Source organism: Myotis davidii, unplaced genomic scaffold, assembly GCF_000327345.1.
Source record: "Myotis davidii unplaced genomic scaffold, ASM32734v1 scaffold395, whole genome shotgun sequence".
Lineage (NCBI taxonomy): Eukaryota > Metazoa > Chordata > Mammalia > Chiroptera > Vespertilionidae > Myotis > Myotis davidii.
Genome location: NW_006287904.1, coordinates 2,088,267 through 2,098,988, shown reverse-complemented (window position 1 = coordinate 2,098,988; position 10,722 = coordinate 2,088,267).

Sequence of the window (10,722 nt, the reverse complement as noted above, 5' to 3'; positions counted from 1 at the left end):
AAGCTGGGTTCTAATCTGGTCTGTCCCCACCCAAAGCCAGGTGTTTTGTCTTGTCAGCATGAGGCAATCTTTTGGGTTTCTTCCCTTTCTACAGCACCATGACTTCCCTCGGCCAGGATGTCATGTTCTGGAAAACAGGATTTTAATACATAAATATCACCCTGGGCTCTACTCCCAGCCCGTCAGCTATCTAATACTCCCTCTGAGGGGCATACCTTCTGCAATGTCATTCTCAAAATATGATGTGCCTTTAGTCCCTCCAGCTTTCTCTTTAAAAAAAAAAAAGTTTTTATTGATTTTTAGAGAGAGAGAAAGGGAGAAGTAGAGAGAGAGAAATATCAATGTGAGAGAGAAACATTGATGGGCTGCCTCCCGCACAGACTGGGGATTGAGCCTGCAACCTAGGTATGTGCCCTGATCAGGAATTGAACCAGCAACCTTTCGGTGCACAGAAGGATGCTCAACCAGTGAGCCACCCCGGCCAGGCTGTATGTTTAACTTTTGAAGAAACTGCTGAACAATTTCAGAACATCTTTTCTGAGGAAAGAAAGCTGCGGAGTGGCTGCGAGCAGAGCCCACTCCATTCCTCTTTCCTGCCCTGCCTCAGGCTGTTCATTGCCTCTCTCTTTTTGTCTGTTGTCTGTTGATCTTTGTTTCTCAGCAAATCCAGCTTATTCAGAATGAAATTGTTTACCACTCATCTGAGTTGGGTTTTTTTTCTCATTGTTTCCCCAACAAGCAATATTAGTCTGTCAGATGACACCACTAGGAAATGATCTTGTATGTTCTTTGTTTTCTTGCCTTATGAGAAAAAAAAAGTCATTTTCTGAAATCACTCTTTTAGTCAGTGTGAGGGATTCTGTCTGGTCTGTGGCAGAACAGACAGCTAGCGGAGACCAATAGCTGGTGGGCTGAGAGGGAATTCCGGTCAGTGTCCAGGTCATTGCCGTGGGTGGGAGCCCAGCCCATTTTACAGATGGAAACTTTGGTCTGACTGAGCATTCCTTTCTGGTCTGACTGAGCATTCCTTTCTGGGTTGTCCCTTGCCTTCCAGCCTTCTGACCCCCGGGTTTGTCAACTGGACACCCGGCAGCCGTCTGGTTGTCTGTAAGGGCCCAGTGAAGATCCTACGCTGATTACCCGCTAGACAGTTGCTCTACTTCCACTCCCAGGGGATTTCCCACGCGTGAGGCAGCCTCCCACAGCTTCAGTCCTCTCAGCTCCCAAGCCAGCAGCCTTGTGTCCCCACGTGAAACAGGACAGACTTGGGGACAGAAGCAGGCTCCTGCTCCTGCTCCATCACCTGCCCTTGGCATCATCTCATTTATAAACCTCAATTTCCTGATCTCCTAAGTGTGGGTTTTTTAAAAATCAAATACAGGAATCATGAAAGCACCTCACCTAGCCATCTAGGAGGTGCTTACTGAATGCTAGTGTGATTCTCCCCTGTCACATTCCTCCACAGAAGGAGGTAAGGGATCGTGAGGGAACCTGAGGGACCAGGGAGAAGAAATACCACCAGGACACACCGTCATTTCCCGCATCCCCTTCTGTTCAGTTCAACAACTTGGTTCTTCTACTGACCAGCCGCTGTGCAGGGCTAAGGATGCAAAGGTGAAGGAGAGGGTCCGCTGTGAAACATGGACACAGACAGGAAGATGGAAGAGGAGGTTCCTTCAAAAAGGGAAGCTGCTATCAGCTGGCCGTGGCTCAGTGGTTGACCGCCAACCTATGAACCAGGAGGTCACGGTGTGATTCCCTATCAGGGCATATGCCCTGGTTGTGGGCTCAACCCCCAGTTTGGGGAGTGCAGGAGGCAGCCCACCAATGATTCTCTCTGGTCATTGATATTTCTATCTCTCGATCCCTCTCCCTCTCTGAAATAAAATTAAAAAATATATATATTTTTAAAAAGAACCAGCTCTAGCCAGTTTGGGTCAGTGGATAGAGCATCAGCCTGTGAATTGAAGGGTCCCAGGTTCAATTCCTATCAAGGGCACATGCCCGGTTTGCGGGTTCGATCCCCAGTGTCTCTCTCATCATTGATGTTTCTATCTCTCTCACCCCCTCCCTTCCTCTCTGAAATCAATAATATATATATAGGCATATACCTGAGGGAGAAGAAAAGTGACTAAAGAAGGTGAGTCTAGAATGTAAAAAAGAGCAAAGAGAAAAAAGAGTGCTAAATCCATTCATAAATGTACACAAATATTAAACTCACAAATAACAATGACTAGTGAATGTCACAATATTGAATTACAATACACAAACAAAGAATTTAAAACAGGAACAACATAAATAAAGTCTTCTAGTTTTGTGGTTGGTCTGGAGGCTTTTATGGGTAATATCTGTAATAAGGATAAAGGTAAATGATTTCTTTTAAACTTTCAAATTTTAAATATACTCTCCAAAAAAGGCATGAAATGAGGGGGGAAAGAAACCTGTAATAGGTAATATAAGTAAAATCCATGAAATAAGATTTACACACAAATATATCAGTAATCACACTATAAACTGGCTAGATACAATAATTAAAAGAGCAAAATCACCAGAATGAGTCTTTTTAACCTAACTGCATGTTGTCTGCAAGAAAGCAAATGAAAACATAAGGATACCAAAAAGTTGAAAGTTAAAAGATGGAAAATGCAAATCAAGGCAAGGCAGTAATCTCACCCAAAGGTTTTTGAGATAATGGGCAGTTTCCTGTTGTTGTGATACCTTTACGCTCTCATTAGCTTAAAGTGGTGGTGGTGGAGCATCTGCAGTGTAGGCCTGTACTCACAAAGCAATAGTTAATGATAACAACAATAATTTTTTAAAAAGAGAAACTTACATTTTTTTAATTAGGCCAAGGACACTGTGTCAGAAATTCAGACTTGTGGATTAGGACCATGTTGATAAAACATTCTGAGAGTCTTGATGGCAGAAGGAGAAATGGATAGGACAGAGAGCAAACTCTCCCATGGCCTCCTAGAGCTACAGTTCTCCTGGTGTTTATTAGTGCCGGGGCTGTTAATTCTTTCTCAGGTTACATCCCCCTCTGTAGCACTCAGCTCATAATATTGTAGTTATTTGTTTACCACGGACGCAGAGAGAAATCATGACACGTCTCATATAATTTTAATTCTCGTTTCCTTGAATTACTACATCTAGCCCATGGTAGGTCCTCAATCAATGCTTCCTGCATGAAAGAATGTTTCTGTGGTGACATTCACAGAGTGAGCGTGGGTCCATGTGTTTCCCGCATTCTTTTAGACACGTCCAACACAGATTTCAGCTGAGGTGTCCTTCTCTTTAAATATCTAGATAAGATCTGTCTTTAAGACCCTTCCCAAGATTTCTGTGAACCCCAAGGGGGCTTACTTTCTCAGTTTCCTCAGACTCGACATTCTGCCACTGCCTCCACTGAACTGTTCAGTCATGAATGATCTCACCCTCCCACACATTCTTTGCAGTTGCTTGACTGAAATGTGGAACTGAGTCCCTTGAGTTTCATAAGATCTTCACCCACATTGGGCCGTTTATCTCTAGAACTTTACAGAAGCTTTGAAGAGGTTGGGGTGAGGGGCGGTCTACATTGCAACAGCATAAGCTCAATAGTGTTAACTATCAGATATCCCAGTTTTTACAAGACATTCTACCATCATGCACATTGCTTGGCCATTCTCTTATCTTCACTTCTCTTCATTGTCCATTCCCTCCTCTGAATTTCTAATCATTTTTTAAAATATATTTTATTGATTTTTTTACCGAGAGGGAGAGGAATAGAGAGTTAGAAACATCGATCAGCTGCCTCCTGCAACCCCCCCCCCCCCCCGAGGATGTGCCTGCAACCAAGGTACATGCCCTTGACCGGAATCGAACCTGGGACCCTTCAGTCCGCAGGCCGACGCTCTATCCACTGAGCCAAACCGGTTAGGGCTCTAATCATTTTTAAATTAAACATGTCTTATCTGTATTTCTGAAATGATACATGCTTGTCTTTCTCCTCCGGGTCCAACTTCTTAGGAAGGGGCCCTGAGAGGCATGAGGCTAACAGGGAGGAGTCAGAGTGAGCATCCCCGAGACAAGTCCCACGGCCTAGCCCTCGGGATTGGGAAGCTCAGTAGAATCCCACTAAGGTTTTGAGATCTAAGGAAATAGGGCTTTTGAGCCATTATTCCCAAGGTCAAGCTTGAGGAGGAAGCAAGATACCTGAATTCCCCATCAGGATGCAAGTGTAGAGACAGCACACATGGATATATACACATGGACCAAGGGTTCCCATGAGGCAGACATGGAGTGGAGAGCAGTAGATGGTCTCTCATACCAGCTAGAGCATCATGAAGCAAGCAAAGGCTCTAGACAACCCCATTAAGCCCTTGGAGACCACAGAGGAGACAATACATGGTGTCCTGTGTCCTGAGGAGGGCCATAGGATCGGAGAAGTAGCCTTGTGGAACTCCTGTATGTGAGCGTGGATCAACTCAGCAGATCACCTCCTGGACTGGTGTTTGTGACCCTCACAGGGCAAGATGCATGTCAGCAGCTGCTGACATCAAGGATGACAAAGACCAGAATCCTCTCCCAAAATTGCAACACCAAATTTACTGAGGGAAGGGGAAGTAGAAGTGGGTAAAACAGTGAATTGACTGAGATTCAGTTTCTTATTCCTGGGAGAACTAGGGTTTCAAAATAAAAAGTTAAGATCAGTTCTAGAAGAAAATTTTAATTGTTGACACCTATGTAATATCAGCCCTAACACCTTTGGGTAGGGTCAGCCCTGCCTGGTGTCAGTAAATATTTTGTTCTTTGTTAGTGGGTGTTAATACTTCCTCAAAAGAGATCAGAATATCTGTATTAAAGTATTTTTCACACTATTAGATTATATTGAGTTCACCTCAAGTGAGCTCTTGTTCTGATTGTTAATCTTGTTCACTGTGATAGAATTACATTTCTTCCTTGAATGATGGACTTTTGGTTTGCCTGTAAATAAGGCTGATGTTGGTGGTTTGGATCTCAAGTCCTGTAGTGATTTGGGGGTATCACAGATCTGATCATTGAATCATGGTTCAAATCTTAGTTGTGAGTTTTTGTTTATCTTCCCACCTAATGAGGCCTACAATTGCCAACCAGCAGTTTTTCCATCTCCTCTCAGGGGTGGGGTAGCCCTGCCCTGCCCCCTCCATGCTGTCTGGAGCAGTTACCCCACAGGATCTGAACTGCTGGAGATTGCCACCAGCTTCAGGCCCCAAGACCCAGCAGACTTGAGGTCTCAGCTTTGCTCACCCCTTTGTTTTTATTTCCCAACTGTGGTACTTCCTCACAGATGCTTAATCCTATTATTTTCTGCAACATTATCTTTTTTTATTGAGTGTAATTTGCATGCCACAAAACATGCAGGTTTGTGAGCGTATAATATAATAAAATTTGATATGTCTACCCACGTCACCCACACCCAATAAGATGTAGGAAATTTCCATCACCCAGATTATTCCTCTGTATGCCTCTACAATTAACACTGTACCACACACCAGAGGCAACTGCTGTTATAATCCTTTTCTCCCTAGGTTAGTTTTTGCCCGTTCTAGAACTTCAGATAGATAAAATCATACAATATGTGCCCATTTGTGTCTGGCTTCTTCTGCTCAACATAACATTTCTCAGGTATATCAATGTAGTTGCGGATGCGAGTGATCCCTTCATTTACCTTGCTGAGTAGGATTCCATTGCATGAATACACCAAGTTTGTTTATCCATTCTCCTGCTAATGGACAATTGGCTTATTTCCATTGTTTGGCGATTATGAATAATACAAACAATATTAAACATTTCTATAATTCACATACCATAATATGTACTTGTTAAAAATGTGCAATTCAATGGTTTTTAGTATATTCACAGAGTTGTGCAACCATTACCACAATCTAAGTTTAGAACCTTTTTATTACCCCAAAAAGAAACCCCATACCCATTAGTAGTTACTTCCCCATCTCCTTCTTCTCCCAGCCCTAGGCAGCCACTAGTCTACTTTTTGTCTCTATAAATTTGCCTAACCCAAGCTCATGAGATTTATAGCTATGTATTAATCATAGAACTTTACAGTTTTAGCTCTTACATTACTAGTAGTTCTGTGATCCATTTTAATTTTGTGTTGGAATAAGGTAGTGGTGCAACTTCATTCTTTGCATGTGGATACCCAGCTGCTCCAATATCAGTTGCTGAAAAAAATCAGTCTTTCCCCCATTGAATTCTCTTGGCACCTTTGTCAAAAATCTATTGGACATAAACGTGAGGGTTTATTTCTGGACTCCCAATTCTATTTCCTTGATCTATGTGTCTATCCTCATGTCATTTTACGTTGTCTTGATTACAGTAGCTTTGCAGTAAGTTTTGAATTTGGGAAGTGTGGTTCCTCCAACTTTGTTCTTCTCTTTCAAGATCATTTGAGCTCTTCTATATCCCTTTTACTTCCATATAAAATCAGCTTGTCAATTTCTGGAAAAAAAAATTATTTTTAAGCCAGCTGGAATTGTGACAAGGATTTTATTGAATCTAGAGATGAATTTAAAGAGTATTGCCATCTTTAAAATATCAAATCTCCCAATTAATGAGCACAGAATGTCTTTCCACATATTTAGGTCTCTCTTAATTTATTTCCGTGATGTTTTCTAGCTTTCAGTGTACACATCTTGCACTTCTTTTGTTAAATTTATTTCCAAGTATTTTATTTTTGATGTTATTATAAATGGAAATGTTTTCTTAACTTCATGTTTGGATTATTCATTGCCACTCTAGAGAAATGTAATTGATTTTTATATATTGGTCTTGTGTTCTGCACCCTGCTGAATTCATTCATTAGCTTTAATAGTTTTTTAATGGATTCCTTAGAATTCACTACATAAAAGGTCATGTTGTTGGCAAACAGATATAGTTTTACTTCTTCCTTTCCAATCTTTTTTTTTTATTGCTAAAAGTATTACAAAGGGTATTACATATGTGTCCCCTTTCCAATCTTGATGTGTGTTTTTTCTTGCCTTTTTTCCCCCTGACGAGAACCTTTAGTACAACACAAATAGCAGAGGCAAAAACAGACATCCTTGTCTTGTTCCTGGTCTTCAGGGGAAAGCATTCAGTCTTTCACCATTAAGTCTGACGTGATGACCATTCTTAAACAAGTTATTTTGTGGAGCGAGAGAAACATTGATTTGTTGTTCCACTTATCTATGCATTCACTGGGATGGAATTTGTGGGTTTTCAAATTCATTCTTCTTGCTGTTATTTTATTGCTGTTATTTTACAGTTTTCCAGAGAAGGTGAAAATGTAGACTTCTGTAGCTATGTTCATAAAAAGTCTTAATGAAGTAATTTTTGACCCAAAGATCGCCCACTAATTTCTGGAACTAGGGGGCAATTCAGCCTTTGAACTCTGTCACATAAAGTTTTATTAGAAACATAATGGGGATTTTGGAGCGAGGACTGGTGAACTTTGCGTGCTGAAATAGAAACCTGATTACCGGTGTAGAGAACTTGATTAAGAGATAAGGAAATTCACTCATTCAGTAAAAAGAACAATTGAAAAACTGCTTTGTGATAGGCAGTTGGGAATTCGTCTAATTTATGATTAAGATGTTGTTTCCCCTGCCCTGGCAGGTTTTGATCAAGGGTAGAGTGTCAGCCTGCAGACCAAAGGGTCGGGGGTTTGATTCCAGTCAAGGGCACATACATCGGTTGCAGGTTCACTCCGTGCCCCCAGTAAGGGTGCATGTGGGAGGCAACCAGTCAATGAGTGTCTCTCACATTGATGTCTGTCTGTCTGTCTGTCTGTCTCTCTCTCCTCTTCCTCCCTTCCTTTCACTTTCTTTGGAAATCAATGGAAAAAATATCCTCCAGCGAGGATTAAATATATATTTATTGTTTCCCCTGGACCTTAGTTTCTTGGGGGTAATGAAACCAAATTAATCTACTTAAGAAGAGGCTGAAATGAGTTTCAACACATGAATGCACTTAGTGAATCTTATTGTCTAAAAGGGTAATCTGGAGCCATTGTCAACTTTTTTAAAAAATATATATTTTATTGATTTTTTACAGAGAGGAAGGCAGAGGAATAGAGAGTTAGAAACATCAATGAGAGAGAAACATCGATCAGCTGCCTCCTGCACACCCCCTACTGGGGATGTGCCTGCAACCGAGGTACATGCCCCTGATCGGAATCGAACCGGGGACCCTTCAGTCCGCAGGCCGATGCTCTATCCACTGAGCCAAACCGGTTAGGGCCCATTGTAAACTTTTAAGGAGTATGGAGTACTGTGACCCCAAAAATGGCTAGAGCTGTGTCTGATTCAGTTAAGCTGAGGAAGTCACTGATCGGTGAAGGATATGGGATGTCAGGTGACCGAGGCATGACCAACAGGAGACATGGCAGAAGGAGATTGTGTAGGTGCCTCAGGGCTTGAGGCAGACAAATTATGGGAGCAAATGTGAGACTGAGTAATGGAAGCATGGGGACCAAGAGTCAAATTGGGGTTGATGGTCAGAGGGCAATGAGTGATGCGAAGATTATGCCTCTTCATTTTTCCACACTTGAGGTCAATTTCCATTTATATTAGGCGCCCACTTATCCCCTGTGTGATCCAAAAGTCCCATTTTAGATTGGGGTTCCTGGAAACAGACTCTGAGACAAGCTTAGCATCCAGGAGACTTGATGGGGAGTCCTCTAGGGCAGCGGTCACCAACCTTGCAAACCTCACGGACCACCAGTGGTCCACTAGTGGTTGGCAACCACTGCTCTAGGGAACAGCACCTGTAGGGCAGGAAGGAAGCAGGACTAGACAGTAGGCAAAGGTGAACGGCAAGGTCATTACAGCAGAGGTCTCGGCTGATCTTATGGGGAGCTCTGGAGTAGAAAGGGCTCATCAGAGTTGTCCCAAATTAAGGCAAAAAGGAAAATGTTTTGTTCCAGTCACTATCTGGTCACTGGATGTGAGCTGCACCCGGAGAGGATAGTCTGGAAAGGAGAGGAGCTGAGTGTCATCCGTCAGGGCTCCTTGTGCTGGAGAATGCATGCTCCAGTCCTAGCAGAGGGCGTACGGACAGCACACCTCAGCAGTCACTAACGTCTTCTCAAGCCTAATATGGGCTGGCAGCTGACTCAGTAGCTCAGAACTGCAGCCTCTGTGGTCTCTCTCATCTGTCCCTACTTTGTTCCTCTTCCCCGCCCCGCACATTATCATTTTAACAACAAAAACCTACTCACCACTCCCTGGACATACAATATGCTCTCACTACCCTGCCTTTTCACATGCTATTTCATTAATCTAGATCAGTGGTCGGCAAACTCATTAGTCAACAGAGCCAAATATCAACAGTACAACGACTGAAATTTCTTTTGAGAGCCAAATGTTTTAAACTTAAACTATATAGGTAGGTACATTGTTATTAACTTAATTAGGGTACTCCTAAGGCTTAGGAAGAGCCACACTCAAGGGGCCAAAGAGCCACATCTGGCTCGTGAGCTGCAGTTTGCTGACCACAGGTCTAGATTGTCCTGCCTCCCTTCCATTCATCAAAATCAAGCTCCTCTTGGCCTGAGGACTGAAGGGTCCTGGGTTCAATTAGGTCAAGGACATGTACCTTGGTTGCAGGCTCGGTCCCTGGCACATGTGGGAGACAACCAATCAATGTCTCTTTCTCACATTGATGTTTCTCTCTCCCCCACTCTCTCTCTCTCTCTCTCTCAAAAAAAAAAAAAAAAAGCCCTGGCTGGTTTGGCTCACTGGATCGACCCCTGCAGACTGAGGGCATTCTGGTCAAGGTCACATACCTGGGTTGTGGGCTTGATCCCCAGTGAGAGGTGTGAAGGAGGCAGCCAAGCAATGGCTGAAATCAATACAAATATATTTTAAAAAATTAAAAATAAAAAGGTCGGCAGGTGTGACTCAGTGGTTGAGCATCAACCTATGAACCAAGAAGTCAGGGTTCAATTCCCAGTTGATTCCCGGTTGGGGCACATGCCCGGGTTGCAGGATCATTCCCCAGTGTGGGCCGTGCAGGAGGCAGCCAAAATGTTTCTGCTGACCAATGATGTTCCTTTCTTATTCAAGTTTCTATTCTCTAACCTTTCCCTCTCCCTTCCTCTCTAAAATCAATTTAAAAAAATATTTTTAATCAAGCTCCTCTAACAAGGCCTACTTCAAAAGATAATTGTATTATAAAAAGTTGAAACTGAATCAATTTCTCCTTCCTCTGGGTCGCAAAGCACGTTCCCAATTCTTTATCATATCTGTCCGGGTTGCGTAAGAGTGGACCTTGTGTTTGTGGTTTCCCTTATTAGACTGTAAATTCAGTGAGTGGAGAGCTTCCTCCTTTATCCTACTGTTCTCTCCATAGCCTTGCATTCTGCTTGGCACAAAACAGGCACTCAACACATCCGAATTAATTACATCAAATGTTCCAAATTGCTATGAGAGGTTCTTAGGAAAAATCGCCTTAAAGGTCTGAAGACCCTTTGGCATCACCCTGTATTTCTCTTCTCATGGGAAACACATTGTTTTTTCTTTTTTTAGGGATTATTTTATTGTGTACATTTTTTGGGGAAACAGATGTTATTTATTTTTTATTTTTTTAAATATATTTTTATTGATTTTTTACAGAGAGGAAGGGAGAGGGATAGAGAGTTAGAAACACCGATGAGAGAGAAACATCGATCAGCTGCCTCCTGCACACCTCCTACTGGATGTGCAC